Source organism: Ceratotherium simum, chromosome 15 (assembly GCF_057802395.1).
Source record: "Ceratotherium simum simum isolate JZ-2026a chromosome 15, ASM5780239v1, whole genome shotgun sequence".
Classification (NCBI taxonomy): domain Eukaryota; kingdom Metazoa; phylum Chordata; class Mammalia; order Perissodactyla; family Rhinocerotidae; genus Ceratotherium; species Ceratotherium simum.
Window position 1 is genome coordinate 41,239,243 of NC_141914.1, and position 26,701 is coordinate 41,265,943.

Consider the following 26,701-nt stretch of genomic DNA (forward strand, 5'->3'; position numbering starts at 1 on the left):
GACAGCGTTTTGCTTAGCTTCCCTTAACAGGAAACCTATTCAACTGCTGAGGTGAAAGAGAAAAGGGAAAGAAGATACCCTCAAACTTATTTCTGACATTTGTAATATTATACATATTCTATTGGACTCATATTGCTTTATAGTCTGAATTTTGGCATTTCAATTGTTTCTGTAGAAATAACGATACTGTATTTAAACTTCTTTACGTTTGGAGTCAATAAATTGTTTTATGTCTATAAATAGCCTGTCCCCGCACATAGGAGTTAACTGCAAGTTTAAACATTAACCAGTTCAGTTTAATACAGGGCTTCTCAACCTCGGCACTATTGACATTTTGGGATGGCTAGTTCTTTACTGGGGAGATGTCCTGAGCATTGTAGGATGTTTAGCAAGATCCCTGGCCTCTACCCACTAGATGTCAGCAGCACCTCCTCACCTGCCACCCCCCAGTAGTGACAACCAAAAATGTCTGCAGGCATTGCCAAATCACCCTGACAGATTTAATTTAACAAATATGAAGAAATTAAAGAGACGAGGGCTTCAGAAACCATTGTAAGAGGAAAGTACATTTTCAATTCATTTGTTAGTCTTTTCCAAGTATTCTTATAAAGATTGTATTTGTGAGTGCACTAGTCCATATTTGCTTGATTTATGAGGAATTGTAAAATGAATTTGTGAAGGAATTTAACTCTTCAAAATGCAATTCTTTAAATACTACCCAATTTCAAAGCTGCTTTCAGAGACAAAGGCAAAAGGAAACAAAAAAATACGTATGAAACAAGAACTGCTTATAGCTAAATAAAATAAACACTTGAATGATTATTCTCACTATAGAAAGAAAGACGTTTTAGACAAGTGGACTAATTTTAGACAAGTGTGGTTATATTTTTATGTCAGCGGAGCCAAGAATATCTAATTTGAGGCATATTTCATATTTTGAAATTATAATATACATTATTGCCAGTTTTAAATTACAAATCAGAAAGATATGAATATATAAACGCTAAAGGCTAATGATAAATCATAAAAACGCCAAGTCAAGTGTAAGATTTTTCTCATAGGACTTTCAAATCCACAGTTGCCTTTTTTAAAGACCAGAATCAAGACTGGTAATGTCAAGAACCACTGGCGTACTATATACACATTGAAGAACAGCAAAAGTGAAAGAAAATTGTATTGCCATCCCAAAGTCTCCTTCACTAAGAACTTACCATCTACCATCTTCCATCTAGTCATATGTTGAAAGATCCAAATAACATATAGTTGAAAGTGGTTCCTTCTTAGCGTAACCTAGAAACTTAGGATGCAGGACTTGAAAGGTTATTTAGACATACTAGGGCCCTTCCCCAACTCCATCATAATTAGATACCCTCCACAACAAGCTTCTTGAACTTTAATGTACATACAGATCACCTAGCAATCAGAAAAGAAGCCTCAACCAATCAGAATGGACTTTATCCATAAGCCATCAGCACAGCCATACTGGCACATGCTGGCTGCATATCGGCTCACCCCTTGAACAACAGGAAGACAGAAATGCCCATGGGGCAGTGCGACGCCATGCGTAGACTTAGACCACGAAAGATTTTTACTCAGAATAGGGATAAATGTGTAGTTTCCTCCACAGTGACGTTCTTTGTGAATCAACATTGATGGCAATCATATTTAACACATTTAGAAATGTTCAGAAAGCCCAAATTTATTCAATGTGAAAGCTCCAAATTTGCAGATGAGAAAAAAGGTAATATATAGGTATGAAAATCTTACCAATTTGTACAAGTGTCTAGAAAACTAGTAACTAGACTTCAATTTACTAAGTATAAGGTAATATATTTTATGATAAATGACATAGGTATAAAATGAACAGCTCTGAACTATCAGCTTCAGGCAGAGAAAGTACATACCTGTCATTGTTAGTTATTGTTAGTTCCCAAGGATACTGATTGAATCGTCTATTGGGGTTGAAAAGTAAAGAAAACGTAAACGCAGCAAGAATAATACTAGAAACCCAAGTGAAATTAGCATCCTATAAAACTTCCGTGCTTATGCTTTTTGAAAGCCATATGAAATTATCATCATCAGATATCAAAAATGTTAATAATTAAGCCAGAGAAGGCACAGGCAACAGAGGAAATAGAAACTAACATGTTTGGAGAGGTTAGGGTGCTGCTATTTGAGGCATATACACTGGCCTCTTCAGCCTAGAAAGGAAACTGTTTAAGAGGAACTTTATTAAAATTTATACAGTTATATGTGATCTGGGTAATGTGGGCACAGGCTTGTTTCCCAATAGAATGGTGGAGGAGCATTCTTTGAAACTTCAGTAAAATAAGATTAGGATGCTAAAAGGAAGAAGTGAGCAGCAAATTACAGAACTCAACTTTACCAGCATCATCTCCCCCACCCCCTACCTCCCACAAGAGTTAACACAGGAAGGTAGGAGTTCATTCGTCTATTCAGTGCCAAGCACTGGCTAAAAGCTGAGGCAATGATAAAGAGCAAAATATATGTGGTTCCTGCTCTGTTAAGTTGAAAGTCAACTGGAATCAGTTGACTGAATGGAGTGACAGATAAATGGTAGCTGAAAAATCACACAAGTAATGTAAAATTATAACTGAGATCAAAGCTCTGAAGAAAAGGCACATAGTCCGATGACAGTGTCTATCAGTGGGCCTTGACCTAACTGGGAGAAGGACACTGTTTGGAAGAGTGCTGATACCTTAAAGATAGGTAGAATTTGAACCAACTAGTTAAAAAGCAAGAAATGGCTACTAAATAAAGCCAGATTATTCTTTAACTTTCAGGAAGCTCTAAAGCATCCAATTTAACCAATATTCATGCCCACTTCAGTGAAAGGTGCTTGAAGGACAGACTATTGGGGTCTACAATGATGACAAACACTGGGTGAAAGACACAGCAGTCTGACCCTAAAGAAAAATTCTTTAGCCATAAATAATATAGAATTAATTGATATTTTCTAAATGGAGCTACTTAGTAAAAACATCATTTTGAACAATGTGCACTGCCTCTCAGAATATGGCTAGCCCATTTGAAAGGTGGTAAATCTACACCAAGTTAGAGAGGCTATATAAATTGCCCCACATCTGGGGCTGGCCCAGTGGCATAGCAGTTAAATTTGTACTTTCTGCTTCGGCAGCCTGGGGTTGGCCAGTCCAGATCCTGGGAGGGGACCTACTCACCGCTCATCAAGTCATGCTGAGGTAGCGTCCCACACAGAACAACTAGAAGGACCTACAACTGGGATATATAACCACATACTGGGGCTTTGGGGAGAAAAGAAAAAGAGGAGGACTGGCAACAGATGTTAGCTCAAGGCCCATCTTCCTCAAAAAAAAAATAAAAAAAATTTCCCCACATCATGAAGCATGGAACCAGATGACTTTCTTCCAAAATTCACTGGAGAGAAAATGAACAGAATCTGATATGGCCATCCCAATATTTCCAGTTTGATTTACGTCATAATTAGTTGTGAAATGCCTGCTTGCTACTAGAGTGTGAACTTGTGCTGGAAGCACATTTTTCATTTGTGCATCCATAGCAGAAAGCACAGGGCCATGCTCATAGCAGGCAATCAATAAATGTTTGTTGACTTGAAAGACAATAGTTAAGGTTTTAATTTATCTAACACAAGTCATTGACTAACAATCATTATCTACTTCATTTGTGTTGGTGAACACTGACATTTGAGGATGTTCTGTTGATACATACACCAGGGCCCTCCCAAACAGGAACACAGCCCTGCTCTCAAGCTTGACAGGGCTGTCTTTACCATCTGATGCTCTCAATCCCAGAAAATCCTCCTTCTTGCCAAACATAGTCATTACGTCCATGTGCACATTTTGGGGGCGCTAAAATGTTGACTTTGAACTTCAACAAAAGCCATTTTAGTTCCTTTATTTCTATTTTCTCTTTCAAGATACCACTCTGCAGTTAGCAAAATTCTACTCAGAGTGATGACTGCCATCCTGATTGCTAGTGTTGTACATCCCCATCACAAGCTACTCTGTGACGGGGTGGGAAACCATTGTGAGAATTTTTTTTTCTGAAAGCTAGGGCTTTCAATATTTTCACTGTGTGTACATATAATATATTTACATGTATGTGAGATCTAGTGCATATACACAGTAGAAATTCTCTTAAATTACCTCCCCTTCCTTATTTAGTTTACCAGCTTAACCAATGCTTCTTCAGTCCCACTGTAAAATATACTGTGGCTGATACCTAAGGCATACTTAATGGTCACAGCTAGTAGATCACTCCCTAGAAAATCTAAACACAATTGCACCTTCCAGTTGCATTGTAGGCCTACCAAGAATCAGTTGACTTTGTTTCCAAACCTCTTCATTTCAGTTGGACTTGCTATTGTGAGTATGTAATTTTAATTAGTATTAATGTATCTCAGATGAAATATGAGTGAGAAAACAAAAAGATGTGGTCTGAAAAATATATTGAATGCTTTGTAGTAAGGGCAAGTAACTAAAAAGTAATTTCTGTCAGATTAGGTGTGGGGGACACAACTGTGAAAGACTGAAGAAAATTATAAAAGTCTAGCAAGTTTTTTGCCTTGAGATTTCCTCAGATGTGAATTTAAGTTTTAGTTCCAGTTTACAAAAATCAAAACTACAAATACTACACAATATATTATGGCTGTGGTTTATGTAAGAAAGATAAGAGAGAACTTCAATCACTGGATCCATACCCAAAGAAAATACCTTGGCCCTATACTAAAGAACTGGTGAATGAATACACATGTACATGTTCTTAGTTAAATAAAATATTTCAGTTCTGTAAGTACCATTGTTAATTAACCCTTCTTTAACTGACTTTTTCAATTAATCAACTACCTACAGATCCCAATCACAAGGAATCAAAACTACTGTATTTTGGCCCTGAATGTGCTTCTTTTAACCTCTTCCATGAAAAATACAAAACAAAAAAAGGACTTTTTTTCTTTTCTCTCTCAGAAATTTCTCTATCACAGTATCACTTCATTCATCTGATGGTCAGACTTTTGCAAACTGCCATCTACCTGGTTACTCAAACCAAAAACTTATGAGTTGTCCCTAATCCGTTGCTTTTCTGCATCACTTACATTTAATTCATCAACAAATATTGTTAATTCAGCTTCTAAAATATATTATAAATCATTTTATTTCTCTTCACTGGATTATAAAAGGCAAAGGGGAGAATGGTTCAAAATGAAGAGGTAGGTGGTGTTGGTCATGAAGGGCCTTGAAGGTCATGGTAAGTAGTTCAGATTTTGTTCCAAATATGATGGGAAGCTATTAGATTACCCTGGATGTCATGTAGAGAAAGGATTAGGAGAGGGACCAGAAGTGGGAATGGGAACAATAGTGGGCTACACAGAATTAATCCATAGTGGTGACTTGGGCTGGGTAGTAAAGTTAGTAAAAATTGATTAGATTTGGCATATATTATAAAGATTGAGTCAACAAAACCTACTGAAGATGGGAGGTATAAATGAAAGAGAAAAACATGCAGCTTAGGTTTTTCAACCTTACATCTGGTTGAATAGAGGGCCATTTAATGAGAATGAAGAGAGGGTAGAGGAGCGAGTTTGGTGGTATAGGTGGAGAAGGAAGGGTAGGGACATGTAGAATCAAGAATTCTGTTGCCAACTGGAGGTACCAAATAACGAATTGGATATATAAGACTGTAGTTCAAAAAAGTTGGGGCTACAGATATAAATTTAGAAATCATCATGTGGTATATGAAGCCATAAGACTAGGTGAGATCTCCAAGGGGCAATTTACGTTTAGAATTACATAAGAGAAAGCAAAAAGAAAGAGTTGGCAAAGGAAATTGAGGATAACAGATGAAAATTTAGGAAAGTGTGGTGTCTAGGAATCTAAGTAAAGGTAGTATTTCAAGGAGAAGAGAGACGTTAATGATAACTAAGAGAGAGAGTAAAATAAAGTCAGAACTGACTATTGGTTTGGCAAGATGGAAGTTGTTGGTGACCTCGGGAAAGAAGGCTACAGTGGAGTGGTAGGGATAAATCCTGTTTGGCATGGGTTACAAAAAGAATAGGAGATAGAGAAGTGAAGCATCAAAAATAGACAACTCTTCTGCATGTAGCTGGCCAGTTTTCCCAACACCATTTATTGAAGAGACTGTCCTTTCCCTGTTATATAATCTTGGATATTTTGTTATAAAGTAATTTAGCAATGAAATTTGTATCATTGAAATATGCTAAGAGAATAGAACTTAAATGTTCTCACCATAAAAAAAAAAGATAAATATATGAGGTGTTGGATGTTAGTTAACTATATGGAGGGAAATCCTTTCATTATGTATACATATATCAAATCACCACAATGTACACTTATACATTAATATTATGTATATTATTTATTTATTGTACATCTCCCCAACTAGACCATAATCTTTAAAATATTATATCCACTGCTCTACTCCTGGGACCCTCACTCACACTGCCTGGCATATAATTGGAACGCCACAAATATTTGTTGACTGAATAAATTAATTCAGTATCCACAAGTGTCTAAATATGCTTAAAACTGAACTCATTATCTCTTCCTTAACCCCTCCACATACATACCTGTTCTACTTTTTAGCCTATCATAGTTTATCCAACGAATTTCCCAGTCCAGAAATGAGGACTTCATCCTACAACCTGCCTCGTTTTACTCTCCATGACCTATCAATCATCAAGTTCAGTCAACTCTGCCATTTAAATATTTCTTGGACCTATTCACTGTTTTCCAGTCCCGCAGCCACTTTCCCAGTTCAGGTCACTATCACCTCACCTGGATTACTGGAAAAGCACTATAACAGCTCTCCTGGCTCTCATTTCATCCCCCTCAAATACATACTCTATGTCTTTCAAAAAGTGTAAATCTTAACATATTCTCCACGATATTAAATCCACCAATGATTCTTCAGCAAAGCCCTCAGGATAAAATCCTCTTTTTTTATGGTTTATGATACTTTTCTTAATCTGGCCAGAACTCTACTTGGCAAATCAAACTAATTTTAATTCTCTAACTATTTAGTGGCTCTTGCTTAGCTCTTGGGTCTTTGCATATGCTTTTCCCCCGCCTGGAATACTCTCTTCACCATCAACTCTTACTCATCTTTTCTTTCTCAACTTAGAAGTCACTTCCTTCAAGAAGCCTTACCTGATTCATGACAGTGGTTAGGTACTCCTCCTAAGTGCTTCCAAAGCCCCCTGCCGATGCTGGGGTTTTATAACCTTCCTTTATAGCACTGTTTTATCCCAAACCCAGATAGTAACAAATAAATACAAGATACAGTCTTATGGTTCTTGCAGTGAATTTATCCCTCCATCCTTCCCCCTAGTTCCTTAGAGCTAAACAACAAAAAATGGGGGGGAAAGGGTGCCCATTTGCTGAAGAAAAAGGAAGATATTTCTCACAGGTGTTCTCCAAAGGTGGCAAGATAGGTCTGAGCAGCTCTATGATCATGGGCCAATGACAAAATGGTGAGGACAACTCCTTTTATTGCCTTTTTTTTCTCAAATATAACTTAGAATTTTATAAATAAATTTCTCAGAGAATTTATGGTCTGGGAACTACTGATATTACTTTGTTCTCCTTAGGAGTGAAGCTGAATGTATTTGTGTTTCTAATTTACCTCAGGCTCTTTTAATAACTAATATCCATTTTAAAATACTTAAGTAAACATTTGTGGAAAGTGAGAAGTATAATTTTCATCTATGCATGATTATTTCACAAGCATTATAGTAAGTCACAGAAAGTAAGAAGATAAATCATTCTGAAAAGTCAAAGTAGAGTGCCTTATAGCAAAAGATCTGATTAATTTCAAGTGAATAAGCACAAACTAATCACTAAAATTTCTGCAGCAAACCAAATCACACACCCAGATTTACAAGCAAAACTTCCCAGTTTTCTCATATGCGCCATTCTTTAGTTGTGCATATTCAAGACTGAGACAGAATGGTCCCATGATGGCTTCTTGTCAAATTCAAAAGACATAGAAATAGACGAGTTGAAAACAAAGCAGAGGGCCTCATAGATAGATTTAAAGCCCAAACTGAAATCACATGGTATTTAATCTCATCACATTTCATCCCCTATTCACTTAAAATTTTGTCACTATGATTCTAATAATTTTAAAAATAGCTTGTGATTTTATTTCTTAGAGTATAATCATATAAATTGTATATGAAAACACATTATACAAAGGTAAGCACAACATGGAGGTTTGTCATCTTCATGAAACAAGCAGATGTACTCATCATGCCTTAATCTACTCATCAGTAGAGAGAAATCAAAGTAGCTGCCCATAGAAATTAATCTGTTAAATAAAGTCTTATAAAAAGAAATCACTCTGAGAAACTGAATATGTGGTTGACCCTTTCAACCTCTATACACTGTTAAATACTGCATTGCCTTTGGCAGTGTTTACTCCCACTGTTCTTGTTTATATGTTATCTACTAAATCATTAATTGCAAATCCCTGAGCTCAAGAAAGGCCCTTGAGAAATCATGTAGACCAAGTTTTAGGCAAACTATACCTCAAGTCAGGATGATTATGAAACCTATTCTATTTTTAAATGTTTCCACAGAAGTACATTCCATCAAAGAGAACTGAGATAGGGTTGCCAGATTTAGCACATAAAAATTCAGGACGCCACTTAATTTTGAATTTAAGATAAAGAATAAATACTTTTTTAGTATAAATATGTCCTGTGTAATATTTGAGACGTATTTATGCTTAAAAAGTATTCGTTGTTTATCTGAAATTCAAATTTAAGTGGGTGACCTATACTTTATCTGGCAACCCTAGAACTAAAACCTAGCCAAAGATAATTTCTGCCAGATGACTCAATTTCTCTGCTATAGATCGCCACATCTGAGACCATACATCCAAGAAAGAGGGTGTTCATAAGTTGAAAACATCAGGTTAATTAAGAACTAATTGTTGTTGGTCAAGTTGTCAAAAGTCAATACTTCCATCTCCAACGTAAGAGTCAATTCAATCAATATAGATTTTTTAAAAAGGTTTTAAACAAATATGATTTTTGTAATTCTTTTTCTCTAATAACCTAGAAATACAATGGTGCTCACTTCATTTTCCAGGTGAGATTATCTTTAATGGACAACATAAACTTTTTGTTAAGTTAAAAATATAAAACTTGAACTTTATGAAATCCAACATAAAAGGTAAGGCAGTGTATTTTCAAAATAGATAATATGTTTATACGTTTTAAATTTAATTAAAACTGTATTTATCATCTTGCCTCCCAAACCCATTTTTCTCTGATATTTTTCTGCTCCCTGAACAATATCATAGCCGTATCTGATGGCCAAGTCAGAAATATGAGTCATTCTCAATTCCTTTTCACACAACCCACATATTTAAAAAAAAATTTATTTAGTAATTATTATATTTACCAATGTTACCACTTTAAGTATTTACCATAACATTGTAATAGAATTTTAACATGGATTCACTTGTCTAACTGTCACAACAACCCAAAGAGATAGGAACTATCATGACTCTTACCCTATAGACGAAAAAACTGAAGCATAAAGAGGATGAATGGCTTGTTCAAGTTCACACAGCTAAGCAGTAAGAAAGCCAGGACTAAAATCTAGGTCTATCTTAATCACTAAGATAACTACACACATCCAATTGGTCACAATGTTCTGTCAATTCTACTTTCTGAGTATCTTTCAAATCCTTTGTCTTCACCCCATCCCAACACCTAAGTTCAGGCCCTCAATGGGTAACAATTAACAATTTTGGGTTCTGTATTAGTTTTGTAGGGCTGCCATAATAAATTACCACAAATTGGGTGGCTTAAACAACAGAAATTTATTGTCTCACAGTCTGGAGACGAAAAGTCCAAAATCGATGTGTCAGCAGGGTTGGTTCCTCCTGAGGGCTGCAAGGGATCAATCTGCTCCAGGCCTCTCTCCTTGATTGTAGATGCCCATCTTCTCCCTGTGTCTCTTCACATCATCCTCTCTCCGTGCATGTCTGGCTCTGTGTCCAAATTTCCCTTTTTTACAAGAACACCAGTCAAATTGGACTAGGGAACCACTCAACTCCAGTGTGACCTCATCATGACTTAACTAGTTATATCTGCAATGACCCTATTTCCAAACCAGGTCACATTCTGAGGCACTAGGGGTTAGGAATTCAACTCTCTTTTTTGAAAGTGGACACAGTTCAACCCATAACAGATCCCTTCTAATCTGCTCTCCACTCCCACCAAAGTGCTTTCGCTAAAATTCAAATCTAATCCTGTCATCCCCTTGTTTCCATATTTTCAAGGACAAGTCACAGCCTCAAGGATAAAAGGCTAAATTTGGGATGTGGACATAGCAGATTTCTTTACAATCCATCCTGTGATTGCCATTCCAGCTTTATTTCTAGCTTCTTTCCACTCTCCTTGCTCAGCCCTTGAACTTTAAAGTTCCAGACAGACAACAAACTTGACCTGTTCTCTTTCACCTCTAGACCCTTGCTAGAGCTCACTCTACCACAAACACCCTGTGCTTTCCCCTCCTCTCACATTTCAGCCTTGACCCACAGAAGAGGAGATGTGCTCCTTTTCCTTTCCAGGAGTTTTTATAGAAAACGTCCCTGATGCCTACCTCTCATGCCATCCTCATTCCTCATGAAGGATGAATTTTCTAAACTGATTGTTCTGAGCCATATTATGTTAAAGAAGAAAACAACAAAGGTGTAAACCAATGATTATCATAGACCCTCAGGTCTATAAGGCCTCGCTTTGGGGTAAATGCCAAAATTATAAATGTGACGCTCATTAGAACACATTTTACTAGTGGTTTGGGTCACTGTGTTAAAGATCAGTGTTCATGTAACAAGTGTGCTCTTGCCCATCTCTTCACTTTCCCCATTCAGGTATGGCAGGCCTGCTTGTGCTTTTAAACACAACAGAACAGAACTACCCTTTATCTCTCTCTGTTCCAGGTTCTCTCCTATTGGTTAAACGGTCCTGACTTTTGTGGGCCTGGCCATTTCAATTTGGTGGGAAGGAAACTCCATTTCAGTTTCAAGCCTAGGCCAGCTCTTCTATGACCATTCTTTACCAGAAGCATTGTATTTGGGAAGTTATAGGGCATCTGTATCTAATAATAAAACAAAAGCTTATTTCTCTTGTGGTCATGATCTTTGTATATGTACTCCACTGATCAGAACATCAAAAGGGAGAAAGAGTAAGTGGCGCACCAAATCCCTTTTTCTAGTCATCAGTAGGTTCTCTCAATAACAATTTATTGGAACATGGACAAGTGTCCCTTGAATATCTATAGTGCCTGTCTCCACAGAAGGAGGGTCTTTGTACTAATAACCTGGTCATTGGACTGTGAACTTCTTGAGGGCAGACATGGCATCTTAATCCTCTTTATAGATACAGCACAGGCACAGAGCTTTTGGCAAGGCACTGAGGGCTATGCTTCTACATTATATGTGTAAATGACTCTTACTACACCATAGAAAAATGGCTCATTCAGCCCAAGGGGAGAAAATGAACCTCTTTGAGCTAATGTGTACTATAGTAGCTAATACCAGAGAAAAGCATGGCAGAAAATGCTTGTGAAATACATGCTGTTAAGGTACAAGGTTAACTATTTGTTCATAGTAAAGTATACAAAAGTATTTATAAAGGTTAAATATCCATGTTGTCAAAGCACCCTGAGTCACAATTTCAGACAAAATTGTTTTGACAAATTAATATTTTATCTTTTTATATAATCATAAAACTTTTTGGCAGCCATTGGGAACATTGAGCATAAATCTGGTTGAAACAAACTCGAAAGGTAGGGTGTCATTTCTTGGCTCTATTCACTTGGTGTTGCCAAACAAACATATTTTACTATTTTGGTGCCTTTACCATCCCATTTGCTACTTAACATCATCCAGCAAATAACTAAACAGCTTATGTTTAGTCTGTTCTACAATACGCCAGGGTTTTTAGGAAGGTATTATATCATAAAATTGGGAAATTCCTATTTCTTGAGTTACTATACGGCAATTCTACTTGATAGAACATAAATATGGCCTATTCAATCCATTCATTTAATAAATGACACTTAATCTGAAACACCTAAGTAATTCTTCAGGCATCCATAAATCCACTCCAGGGATGGCTCTAACTGGCCCTGCTTGGGTCAGGTGCCCATCCCTGAACCAATCACTGTGTCCAAGACAACAAGTTTGTGAGTGACAGCTCCACCAGAAGGTCCAAGTAGGGGAGACAAGCAGAGAAAACATGAGGGAAGACAGTGAAGCACTGTGGAAGGAACATAGTCTGGAGAATCAGTGGCGCTACAGCCATCTGTGTAGACTGTGTTCTTTCCTCACAAAATTAAGCGTGGGTCCACCTCCAATACTCTCTGATCCTACATGAAACAATTAACTTTGCAATGATCTGCTTATCTAAACAATAAAGATCCTACTTTCTTGATAGAGAAGGTGAATGATGTTTCGCTGGAATAGAAAGTCTGTGTGACTCCTTCCCAATATACAGGATTTCAGTGCCTTAAGATATAAAAATAGAGAAGACAAATTGGGAGAATTTCCTTAAAATCAGAGTAGGTGAGGCTTTATCATCTCTTAAAGCACAACAACAAGAACCTGCTGACTTTCTGCTCCCAGTGCCTACTGACAAGGTGAACTATCCAAAGCTCTACTGAAACACCTGCCACATAAAATCCAGACCCTTTAGCAACTTACAGCTAAAACCTTGAGTGTGCCTGTAGCTTCATCTCCTCCCATCAATGAGTCCTGATCTACAGCCACACAATGTCTACAAGTCACCATGTACTTTCACGCTTTATAACATTAGTGATAATAGTAATATTTATTAAGCATCTACTGTGTGACAGGCACTGTTCAGGGGCTGGAGATATAGTAGCGAACAAGACAAATCCCCGCCCTCAGACCCATTCCAGCAGGGAGTGATTGGTAATCTTTATGTAAGCAAATAAATAAAGAACCTGGCAGGGGTAACAGGTAACTCTAGCAAGGGTGGTCAGGAGGTACCATTAAAGCTGTACGTGAATGACCTGAACAAAGAGGAGCCTTCCATGAGAAGATCTGTGCTTGACATTGGGCTAGGGATATTATATACATTATCGTTAATCCTCTCAGCAATTCTGCAAGGTGGGGATTACTATCCCCATTTAATTCTGAGAGGATAAGTAGCTTGTTCAGATGGCACAGCAGAGAACTCAAATTCTAGCCTGTCCAATTCCTCAGCCCCCCTCTTAGACTTTATGCCTTTCCTTCTGGCTGAAATGCTCTTCCTGACACTCTCTAACAGATTCTTCCTCATCATTACAGATGCTCAACTGCTAATTCCTTTGCAAAACTTCTCCTGGCCAGCAATACTCCATTATTTCCCTTCCTCTCCCCAACCAAGGCATAGATCATTGTTTTTGCCTCTGGTCCCACAGCTATATATCCCGCTATACAGGACGTCTCTTGCAGTGATAAATACATTCACTGTAAGTTTCCATTTACATATCAGACTCCTCTCCTAGACTGGTAGCTTCTTCAGGTCAGGGCCCATTTCTTACTCATGAATGTGTCCCCCAAATCTTACCCAAAGCCTGGAACACTGAAAATACCAGGAAATGTTTGTTTAACAAACGCTGTTTGGCTATGGAATAAAACAGACCTGATGTGACCGCTCAAGACACAGCCCTGATGAGAGAGACTGCCATTGGGAACGTGGAAACCATCCTTTCTCCCCAGCAAAGAGATCATGGGTTCTTTTCTGGAAATGGGCAGTGACATTAAGACTGGAGAGATTTTTACTGTGCTTAAAATTATGCAAGAGTGGCCACTACTGAAAAATAAAAATTGCTTTTTTTCGAATAAAAATATTTTTTTTAAAATATTCAACTATCAAGATATTTTTGTTTTCTAAAACTGGCATTTCCAAAAGGTTCAACAGGAGCGACATTTCCTCTTCTGTATCCAGAGTAGAGAAAAGTTCTCTACCTTGAGCACTTCATTCTTACATATTTCCCCATTAATACAAGATGCTTTGTTTATAGAACTATTTAATTAGCAAGACCTTTATTTTTCAGAGGGATCTCACTGTTAAGAAAAGGAGCTTTTAACTAGTGTTGGAAATTTTTATTTTAAAAAACGTGAGTTGAAGTGCACAGCACAGAGGATGTTGTAAAACAGGCAGCACATCATTATCACCTCCCACTCAAAACCATTTTAACTATGATCTCTGTATTTGGGTAGTTCAGCTAATTAACAACCTGGTATTACCGTAAAGATGAGATTGTCATGTTATTTGAAGTGGTTTTTAACAGCTTTAAGCACTAACCACTCAATTTATTAACAGTTTGCTCTACCTTAAGTGAAGGAAATTACATAATTATTGTGAGTCTGAAAATGAGAAGAAATATATATGTATATTTTATCATTACCTACAAAGAATGCCAAACTTAAAATGGTGTTTTTAAATATAAGTAAAATTCCTGAAAATGCATATTAATAGTTTGCTGCCAGTGGGTTTTATGGGTACTTAACCATCTTCCTAATACAATGTTTTTAACTTTTAGCTTGATGTGATCTAACAAAAATAGGGCAAGAGAGAAAAAACATATTTTAATTAATATATATATATATATTTTTTTTTTTAAAGCAGAATAAGCAGTGGTTTAAAATGTGAACTTTGAAATCAGATTGGCTGGGTTTAAGTACTGGCTCTTTCACTTATCAGTTCAAAGACCTTAGGTCTTACTTAGTTCCTCAGTGCTTCTCTTTCCTCACCTGTAAAATGGGGAACTTAATAATAATAGGGCTCAACTATGGGGTTGCTGGGAATTAATGATTTAATACCTGTGAAGCACCAGAACACTCGGTGAATGCTAGTTATCATTAATTTAGTCTAGCTCTTCTTGTAATACTCTACTTCCCCTTGGTAATACTTGACAGGATGATTTTCCTACCTTTCCAAGCATGAGGAGCCCATTTTCAACTCTAAACCATCTTCCCAGACCATCACATGATGGCAGTTGTACATTTTTTTATCCATTACTTGAGAATGTGCAAAATCACAAAAAGCTACTCTGAATTTAGTCATAATTTTAAACAAATGCATATTTTCCCCCACCACATTAGCGATGACAAACATTTGAAAAGTAGCAGAATATAGCCATAGAAGACAGCGCACAGCCCCAAGTCTACAGTTGAGAAGGCATGAGTATGCATGTACAGGCTCCACAGGCTCCCAGGCCACACATTGGGATCCACTCACCTTTAGCATCACTGAGGCTTATCCTATTAGAAAGCTAATGTACAGAATGAAGCCTATTCTAGGCTAATGCATGGAATAGATATTAAATAATACCGCAAGAGTCTTTAGCCTTCACCTGAAGATTTTCCTATAAATCTTTTATGGCTCAAAGATGACATTAAGTTTTTTTTAATGTTAGGTTATTTGGCTTTGGGAACAAATTGGACTAGGAGTCTGAAAGTCACCATATAGGGATGTTACAAGAACTGAATGACATAATATATGCGAGAAGCCTCACATGTGGCCTGGAACATAATAATGCCTCCATAAACCCTACTTAAATCATTACTTTTCTCCCCACCCAGGTTCCAGACTTGACTCTACTAAAAACGAATAGGAAAACAGCAAATGATGGCTCTGAGCCCTGGTGTCCTCTGTAAATTAGTAGGTAAGATAAGGACAGCTAAGATGACTGTGCTGGTAATTTGTCTATTTGTTCTCAGACCCCTTCCCACATATCTGCTGCTCTGCTCTGTATCACTAAGGGCTGATCCCTGCAAACTCCATTCTCAGGGGCTCTTGCTAACTGGCAAACAGCTAGTTTGGCTGATGGGAGGAGCGACAAGTGATTCAAGAGCAGACAGAAAGCAGACTAGGGAATTTCTCCCCATCTCTCTGCTTCCAGGGTGTCTTTGGCAGTAGCTATGTATCCTCTGTGGTCCCAGCTCCTACAAGTCCCAGGTAGTCCTGGCTTCTGGGCTTTGTAACACCTCCATCCTTTGTCCTTCCAGTCCTGGGGGTGTTAGCAGCTTCCTGCTGTTGCTAATTTCTGGATTGCCTTCCTGTCCCCTGTTTGATATTTCAGCTCTTCTAACACCTTTGGAACTACTTTCCCCTATCAAATTCCCTTTGCTGAACTACCTGTCATGGGCTCTGTTTTTCTGACTGCACCCTGTTATGATCACTGACAGATCTGAAGCTCTCTGGTCCTATCATAAGTTAAGTGTGGGTAGGTTCAGGATCTTACCCGCCTTTTTGTCCATCATCCACTCTACCCAACCTTATGCTCCCTATTCATAGGTCAGATACTCTTCCAATATTCTCCGCTGTATCTCTATCCATTTAACATGCTGTGTCATAATAATCTGTTTGTGCATCTAAACACTTACTAGACTCCTAAGTCTTTGAGGTAGGGTGTTTTTCCTCCTCTTTGTAAACTTAATGCAGTATTGGTGCATAATAGGACCTCTATACAAGTGTAATAAATGAATGAATGCATGAATGGAGCCAACATTCCACAGGTCCAGATGTAACCAGTCTCCTTTGCTTGTTCTTGATTGGAGATTACTAGGAAAAGCCACAGCTCAAGCAGATCTCCCCCATCAGCCTGCTCCAGAACCCAAAATTCTACCACAGAGTGCACTTGGGCATTGTTTATCTACGAGTTTACTTGGAAAGGGTAACTTCCCAGGGGAAGATTAGGTTACTATCGGTCACACCTCAGGAGGAATTAGTTTTGTAGATTATTTCCTATAGACACAGACTGGAAACAAGTGTGTAAATCCAGATGGAAGGAAAGGAATGTCCAGAGCAAGGAGTCAGCCTATACCATGAAGTACGGTAGTCCCCTGACTGGCCCACGTCATGTTGTCCTTCCTCATTTTGTGGAGGCCTCAATTTGAAGTCTGCTGTATAGAAAGCTGCCATATGAGTGTGAGTTTTTTAGCCAGTGAATAAACATGGAGAGAGGAGGATGACAGGAGAAGGCCCATGAGAAGGGAGAGTATTCTGGAGCTCAGGACTGAGATAAAACTGGCTGAGGACTGAGGGTTGAGATGAAGTGTGATAAGTGGCAGGGGATGGAATGAGTTGAGAAGGCACCCAGAGGTGGCCTTGGGTGACTCTTAGCAAGAAAGGGTTAAATGGTCTGAGCTGGGGAGAAAGGTCATCATGATAGGACTTCTCACTTGACATCTACCATCGTTCCCATCTGAAGAGGTTATTTCAACTGTTTATACTTTGATTTTATACGGAAAGTATGCTATTATCATATTCCCAAATTTGGATTCCTGAAAGCTCAGGATATAATAATTTGCTTTTTCATTAATTTATTTAATAAAATGTTGAAAGCCATTGGGGACTATACTTACAGCTGAGTGGATGCCTCTCATGTGTCAGAGGTCTACTTTTCTTTCTAGACAAGGTGAGGAACTGAGTACCCAGGGCTCAGAAAAGAAAAGAGAACAGGAAAATGAGTAAGAATGAGAGACGAAGACAAACTCAGTTCTTCTGACTCTCAATTTGATGATCATTCTATAATTAGAGATGTTTCATAGTTTAAGCCTATCCTCCAGCAATGGGGAAGGATAAATGAATGCCCAATTCCTAGTACAGCAGTGTTTAATGAATGTTGGGTGAATGATGGATGCATGTATGAATGCAAGGATGGATGGATGGATGGATGGATGGATGGATGGATGGATGGATGGACAGATTAAGGTGAATGGATAGATCCACTTCAAAGCACAGGGCTCTCAGAATGGTTAAAAAGGAGTTCTCAATTTCAAACTTCCCCAATTTTTTCTTCAGATGAAAGAATTTATGCTTTAAAGTCAGTTCTTCTGGGAAATGTAGAAAGCCACTTTACATCACTTTTTGGATTATGAAGGAAGACACATAGGGAATGTATGGACAAATGAGATATCACCTCAGGCATTTTTCTCAAAGGAGTCATGCTTACCTAGATTGACATTAAAATCTCGCAGCAAATGTTGCCCAAAAATCTGTGACTGCTTTTTCTTCCTTACCAGCATCTTCTCTAGTCATCTTAGAACTATGTAAGTTTGTTCCTGATTTAACCTCGGTTAGCCACCCATACAAAATCACAAAACTACTTCAATCTCACAGATACTCTCATCTAATTTTTGTTTCAAGCCATCCTAAAGATCATGCCTTTGTGCTCTTGAAAATAATATCACGTGTGTCTGTGTGTGTATACACCTATATATGTGTGTATTAATTATCATGAATAATTTCCTGGCCATAGATCACTCCAAGTACCTGGAGATCTGGGACAACCTGTTCTCTTTTCTATAAACACTGTGCATCTATTCTCTTTAGGACTTATGTCTGTCTTTGTCCAGAATGCAGGGACATCAAGCTGAGAACTGATATCCACCAAGTGATTGGGGGGGGAAGGGCAGGCTTAGAGTTGGAGCGGCCCAGTAGAGGTTCAAAAAGATCACTGGGGCTGGAAATTATGAGTGAAGGGTCTTAGGAGTCACATTCAAGAAGCCATTTAGGAAAACTTTTAAGCAGGTGAGTGATGGGATTTGATTTATTTTTTTACAAGATTATTTCATGTGCTGTATGGAATGGTGATTGGAGGGCACCAAAAGCAGGAGATTATTATATATAACCAGGGCAAAATTGAAAGAAATTTAAATTTAGTATTCTTTCCTATTAAACTTCAACCATTATTAATCCATTTTAATCTAATTCCAGTTTTCCATTTTACTTTGAGCTGAAAGCCTTAAACTTCTCACATCTAAGATTCTAGCATCAAATAACCACAGACCCAGGCATATCCACATCTTTCTGTTATTTTGTCCAAGTGTTTCAAGGCCTCATCAAGTCTTGACATCTATACCCTTTAAAAACCTCCTAATACTTATCAGAGAGAAGACATCAGTTTGTTACTTTAGCTCTTCCATTGAGTTAGAGCTCATTGTATCCTCCTGTTTCAAAGGATAACTACCTGCTATAGACTGAATGTTTGTGTCCCCTAAAATTCATATGTTGAAATCCTAACCCCCAATGTGGTGGTATTAGGAAGTGGGGCCTTTGGGAGGTGATTATGTCATAAGGCTGGAGCCCACATGAATGGGATTAGTGACTTATAAAGAGATCCCAGAGAGCTCCCTGCCACCTTCTGCTGTGTAAGGACACAGCGAGAAGATAGCTGGCCGTGAACCATGAAGTGGGCGCTCACCAGACACTGAATCTGCCAGCACCTTGATGTTGGACTTTCCAGCCTCCAGAACTGTGAGAAATAGATTTCTGTTGTTTATAAGCCATCCAGCCTATGGTATTCTGTTATAGCAGCCTGAACAGACTAAGACATTACTCTTATAGAGCTTTGTTGCTTCATACTTTTTGTTCTCCAACAGACAGGCTATAACTATATGATCAGCCCCCTACCCCCATCTTGCAAGACCCTAAGGGTGGGAGTTCCACACTCTGCCCAGCATAACACCTCCCCTCAGTCCACACGGCCTCTAGTTTGCTCCAGCCTTCAGCATCTCTCTTCAGTGGTGCTGCAAGAGCCTCCTGACGTGTCTAATACGATCTGGGAGAGACAGTTGGATAATTGTTGTACTCAAATACTGAAAGAAACACATTGTTGAACTGAAAAGAAATTACTTTCAGCAGTGACTTCTCCATTGCCAAGCATGCCATGTATCATCATTATGAATCACAAGAGACTTCAAATGTTTTTTAAAAATGTAAATCAATAACAAATTTTTAATGTAAAGATAAAGCACATTTTAAAAGGATATAAAATCACAGGGGTTAATTAAGTAGAAGAATATATTCAGAAAGAAAGAATACAATATTAACTGTAGTGATTTTTGTTTGCTGATATTATGATTTCTCTCTACATACTTTCTATATTTTCCAAGTTTTCTACAATGAGCATATATTACCTTTGACATCACATTTATCTATTAAAAAGTAAATTTGATATTTTATATAAACTTTCAAATTCACTTTTATGATTTTTAGTATAATTTGTATATTCTATTTTTAACTACAAACTCTGTGTGTGTGTGTGCGTGCGCACATGCATGCTTGAATATAACTTTATTTCCAGCGTAAGCATTAACTACTGACCTTCGTGTATAAGTACTGGGTCCAGGTAGCAACTAAAGGCACCAAGCCTCACCCACCAGGGGCCTGGGCCACGGGGAACAAGGGCCATAGGCCATTTTGAAGGACAGTACCTTTATGGAAAAACAAGAAGGTGGACAGGAAAACAGATTCCAGAAACAGTGGTTGAGCTGGTCATTATCAGCCATAGAAACATGCCAAGTAAGTGAGGATTAAAGAACTAATAGGAAAATGAGAAAACAAAATCCAAATATCCAGTGATTCCTTAAAATAGATTCCTGGTTTCCTTAACACAGATTCTCAGTTTCCCTTGTAATCTTAGGGATGAGTTTGTCAGACTCCCCTTTCTAGTTTCAAAACCAAAAAAATTAGCTTTCTAGTATATGTCAAGCATTGTGTATTCTTGCGTACGTTGCCTCATTTAAATTTTTATTTTAATATTTATAATAACCATGTAAGAAAGCATTTTCCTGGGGTAGTTAAGAGCCATTAAGTATCAAAAGCTTCATTGAAATCTCATTTCTATTACTTACTAGCTGCATGGTCTCAGGCAAAAGACTTAACCTCTCAGCCTCAGTTCTTTCCTCTGCAAAATGGGGATAAAATAGTGCCTATCCCCCTGGGATGTTGAAAGATAAGGCAAGATATGTCTGTAAAGTACTTAGAACAGTGCCTAGCACATAATAACTACTGGATACATTTTTGCTGTTATTTGCTATTATCACTATTTTAGAGATGAGAAAACTGAGGTTCAGGGAAATGAGTCAGGATTTCAGTCTATGATTCTCTGACTTCAAATCCACTGTAAACTCTTAATCACGTGACAGTTACAGAAGTTACAGTCCAAATGTCTTGAAGGCCTCAAATGGAAATGCTCTAACATGTTGCAAACTGAACTGTGAGTAGTTCTAAGTTCTTTGAGGTTCTTTTACTATTTTCACTACACTTGCTTAAAAGGCAATATGCTATGAGATTATGATGCTTAGAGTTTGTAGTTACTGAGTTTTCTCTTTTCCCAGAAGAGCTTTTGATTTGGTAAGAATCTTGCCTTAAATGTATAGATATATGGTTCTACTCAATAAGCAAAATCAGAGACACATTGTTGGGGATCAAGGGATCGTTATTTTGTACACAGCCGGTCACTCTGATTCTGAACACCTTAGACAGGATGAGGCTGGCTCTAACCTAAAGCCCACAAAATATAGGAAAAAGTGCATTGTTCTTATTTGTGTGACTTCCGAATGATAGTTTTGTTATTCTCCTAAATAACAGGCTGCTTTTGCTTTGGAACTGTCATGGCTAAGGACAAAGGCTTTTGGACTTGAGAAGATCCAAATCCAGGCCCCTTCATCCTGGCTGCAGGATCTTGTGCACTTGGAGCTCTTTGAATCTACCTGTGTCAGCAGATGACAGTACCAACCTCCTAGGAATGGGGAGTAAGGAGAGAACTAATTGGGAGAACATATGTGAAGTGCTTAGCACAGCCCAGGTATAGAGTCAGGCCTCCATCAACTCTGGCAGTATTATTAAAAGGAAAATATGTTTTTGGATTCCAAAAAACAACCCTATTTTAGGCAACGTGTTCTAGAGGAAAGAAGTGAGTCAGGAGATGTGGATTCTATTTTGGGCTCGAGAACTGTAGTCACAGGAACCAGCAATTTCCCTGAGAGTTTGTGAGTTGATTATAAAATGGAGAAAGTAATATTTTTGCTTACCTGCTTGGAAGCACAGAATACAACTTTGTCTTCCTAAGAATGAACTGTATAAATTGTAACTTTTTCAATCATGTGGGCCTTTTTCATCGGCATGAGGTGAGGAAAGTACTCCAAACCACTTTCTGTTTTGTGCATTTCTTTTTAAACTCTACCTTCACATGTCAAATTGTCAACCACCAAATCTAGTCTACAGGGCAGACCAAACACTGCTTTAGAAACTCTGAAAGCTATGCAGAGATGCTTGTAGCTACCAGGAAACAGGAAAACTCTGAAATCAGCTGAAAGAACTCCTAAAAAATTCTCCTGCCAGTACCTTATCACTCTGCTTCCCTTTCCCTATGCTGTGCATACTAAACAGAGGGGGAAAAGAGAAATAATGGATTGTCAGGATTTCCTTGTGATAATATGCTCAGAAATGGTTTCTCTGGGGTCTAATGAGATGCTCTTTGCAGGTTTAATAAAATGAATTCAGTTCTAACTCAACTACTAAAACGTAATTTCAATGAGCCAATAATATTATTACTATCTTTCCTTTTCTCACACTTATCCCAGACTAATGACGTTTTGTTGAATACTTTTAAAGCTTTTCCTTCCTGATGAATCTTTAGTTTTTTGTAACAAAGCTTATACAGAAACCACAGAAATCAGAAATTATTAATTAAAATATTAGGGAAGATCCCCAAAAGCCTTAAAAATTAAAATATTATGTTTTGACTTTTCAAGATTTCAGGATTCTCTCCTATAAAATGGTAAAGATTCCACCTCCCAAAATGGATGCTGTTGGTCATGTCATCATTTCACAGTGTATACTGCTGCATCTGTTCATTCAACTGAGTAGCGTTTCTAAGTTGTGAATGCACCAACAGGAACAGAAAATAATGCTAGGAGACTGATATTAATAACAACAAACAAAACAAAACCTGAAATAATAATTGAGAAGTCTGAACATAAACCTGCTCTTTTCTCAAGGAACCATTGGTGGCAAGCTGTATGAACTATGTATTTATCATTTTATATTTGCCTACAGTGACACCTGCTGGAAAACTCTGTTGAAGCTTTAAAATGAAAATAAATTTAAAAATAAAATAAAAACCAAACTTTGAAAACATCAGCCATATGTTATTATTATTTTTGACTAAAAACACATTGCTTACACTCCAATTTAATTTCTGATTCTGTTTTTGAATTTTCTTTGTGTACACTGAGAAACTAAGATTCAATTCCATTTGATGAAATAATTATTTTACTGGTATGAGAGAGTTGGAATTAACTCTGATATGACGCAAAACTATTTTAAAATGGAAGCATTTAGGGGCCGCCCAGTGGCATAGTGGTTGAGTTCACGCACTCCACTTTGGCAGCCCAGCGTTTGCAGGTTCAGGTCCCGGGTGCGGACCTACGCACCACTTATCAAGCTATGCTGTGGCAGGTGTCCCACATATAAAATAGAGGGAGATGGGGACCGCTGTTAGCTCAGGGTCAATCTTCCTCAGGAAAAAGAAGAGGATTGGCAATGGATGTTAGCTCAGGGCTAACCTTCCTCACCAAAAAAATAAGTAAATAAAATAAAATAAATAAAATGGAAGCATTTATAAACAGTTCGGTTGCATTATTTTGCTTCCTTTTGAAATATTGCTTTAAAAATTTACATATCAACTGCAATGTGATGATAAGTGATCTTTAAAATCTTGCTTAAGATTAAATATCAAGATATTTAATACTATGAAAATATTTAATAGCTAGCACTTTCCTGAGCAGCACTAATACACAAAGCCATTTTGTGTTTGGGGTTTTCAGGTTGCTTTTTAGCATGCGCTGGGTGCCAGCCTCACTATGCATTAAGCGACCAATTTGGATCTTATGCAAATCACCTTTGATTTCAACAGAGACTTTGCATACTAAGGATTCTCATCTCCCAATGACACAGAGAAGGTATTGCACACCTAAGTCCCATTACCATTAATAAAATTGACCAACAAAAATTCTGGCACATTAAGAAGATGCAAGCATTTACATAAAAATGAGTCCTTCACAAAGTCAACCTTATTCCAGGATTTAGAAGTATCTTACACTTTTCACCAACATGGGACACATTTGCAAAGCAATATCTCTATTCTTGAGTTCAGTCACCTCAGTCTTATCACAGTCATTTCAGTATGGTCTGTGTGCTCTGAGTGGCAATTTCTCCCATTTAAAATTTTTTTTCAAAATATAAAAGCTGTCATCAAAGTCAGAGTTCCTTTTCAATGCAACTATCTGGGTTTTTTTTTTTAAGTAAACTGTTATAACAACTGACTCCAGTTCATTTTTTACTGTGCCTCCATTTCTATAAGAACTCCCTCTAGCATTAGGTAGAGGAGATTCGGTACTTTAAAATAAAGGTTCTAATATCTTCACACCAGCCACATAGCTGGTTCTCCATATTTTACCACATCTGTTCTTATGGGAGGGAAAAAGTATCTTTGGTAAAAGTCAAATTTCTTAGGAAAACAAATTTTCTCTGATATCCTACGCTAACCTCCCCATTAATTCACTCTCTCATTCCTTCAGCAGTAAAGGCCATGTCTTTATAAACTAGTAAAGATGCCAAGGATTTGTGGAGATGATATAGCCCACCTACCACTCTATATATGAGAAAACCTTGGCCGGTAGAGGTAGACTAGGGTCAGGGACACGAGAAGCACTTGTGGAATTAGCTAGATATTCTCAGTCCTCTACTATGACTTCTGCAGCTAAGCAAAGCCAGTAACCTTCTTTTTATCTCTGTCCATTGCATCCTGAAGTGGTGACAACTGACTTTAAAAAAGAAATAGTTTTTAAAAAAAGATAGTTTTTTTCTAAGTGCCCACATAAGTTTTATCTACACACCTTCAAAACAGTTAAGAGTTTCTCAAAGTTTCTTTCTCAATTCCTGGGATTCAGCTTTCTAGGCAGTACAGTAGATTTCGCGAGTCTTTAAACTCCACCCCCAATTAATTCCACATTACAGGAGAGGGGAGACTGAGGTAAGGTATGGAAAAGAGAATCCTTTCAGTCTCAAGAATCATGAGAAATATTCAGAGAGACCTTGGATTTCTTACCACACAGAAGAGAGAGTTCAGAAAACTGGGTTTCAAGTAAACTCAATTAAGCTAGAGCTCTTGTGGGCACAAGTGTTGCACTTGCACATATAGATTTATATTTACATTTGTTTTAATATTATATTTATGTTTATATTTGCATTTATAAATTGTGGGTTGGATACACACTATTTTAGTTTTAGTTGGGTTTCTGTCCCTGTAATCAAAAGCATCTTTTTTTTTTTTTAATTTTTATGTATTTATTTTTTCCCCCAAAGCTCCAGTAGATAGTTGTATGTCATAGCTGCACATCCTTCTAGTTGCTGTATGTGGGACACGGCCTCAGCATGGCCGGAGAAGTGGTGCGTAGGTGCGCGCCCGGGATCCGAACCCGGGCCGCCAGCAGCGGAGTGCGCGCACTTAACCGCTAAGCCATGGGGCTGGCCCTCAAAAGCATCTTGACCAATACACCTGGCACACAATATAGCATATCCACACACAATGTAAAAGAACCTGAATGTTGCAAGAGTCAATAACATATTCACACTCTTAAGTGGACATTTCATTTCAATAAAATAACATCATTCATTATATTAAATTAATTTTTTTAATACAAATTGGATTGGGTTTATAGTCTATAGTTAAAATGTATATTTGCTTTTGTTTTATAGTTTTATTGACTTTTATAAAACTATAGATAGTTTTATCCTTTATAAGCATAAAGAATTTATATACAGTTTTATGTTTTCTCATTAAAGTAATATAATAATAAAAATCACTTAGGTCAATACTGGGAGTCGCCAATAATTTTCTCCCTTTAAAAGGAGTCTGTTCTGAAATCAAGCTTGAGAACACATGCTATTGGCAAGTCTAGGAGAAACAAGCACTCTCTTATATTGCTGGCAAGAATGCAGAATGGTACAATCACATATGGAAGGGAATTTCCCTGTGCCTTTAACCTTTGGGATCTATCTCAAATCACTTTTTGGAATCTACCCCAAAGATAAACAAGCAAAATATAAAATTTCTGTGCACAAAGGTGTTTATCATGGCACTATTTATAATAGCAAAAGATTGAAAAGAAACCAAATGTCCATAAATAGGGGACTGGCTGAATATACTATAGTATAACCACACAGTGGAGTGCTACGCAACTGCAAAAAGAAATGAGCAAGGTCCCTACATCGTAAGGAATGATCTCCAAAATACATTGTTAAGTTAAAAAAAAAAGCAAGGAATAAAGCAATGTTTGTAGTATGCTCTTTTTTTTTTGTAGAGAAAGGAGAAGGGGAATATTAATGTGAGTATACAGTTTTGCTTATATTTTCAAGAAGAAACAATGGAAGGATAAACAAAAAACTAATAAAAACTGGTTTCTATGGGATAGGATGGGGGAAATGTGGAGAGAGCAGAGATGAAAACATTTGATTTAATGTATCTTGTTATATAGTTTTGAATTTGGAACCATGTAAATGTTTTACATAATTAAAAGTCAATTCAGAGAGGAATCAAGATGGCGGCGTAAGCAGACTCGGAACTCACCTCCTCCCCTGGACACAGCCAATTTACAACTACTCGTGGAAAAATTACCCCAGAGACAGAACTGAAAACTGGATGAGAGGAACTCCTGCAACAACGGACAATCCTAACTGGGGTAGAAGAGGCAGAGACTCCCTTCTGGAGAGGAAAAACGCCGCCTTCACAAGCCGCCAGCTTCACGGCCACCGGGAGCAGCTCACAGGTCCGCAGCCTCC

General features: G+C 37.7%; 1 long non-coding RNA gene across 3 annotated transcripts in view; it reads right to left on the bottom strand.

Moving 5' to 3' along the window:
* LOC106800952 (uncharacterized) overlaps nucleotides 1–26,701 on the bottom strand; it is a 453,355-nt gene that overhangs the window by 426,278 nt on the left and 376 nt on the right. The window lies entirely within an intron of this gene.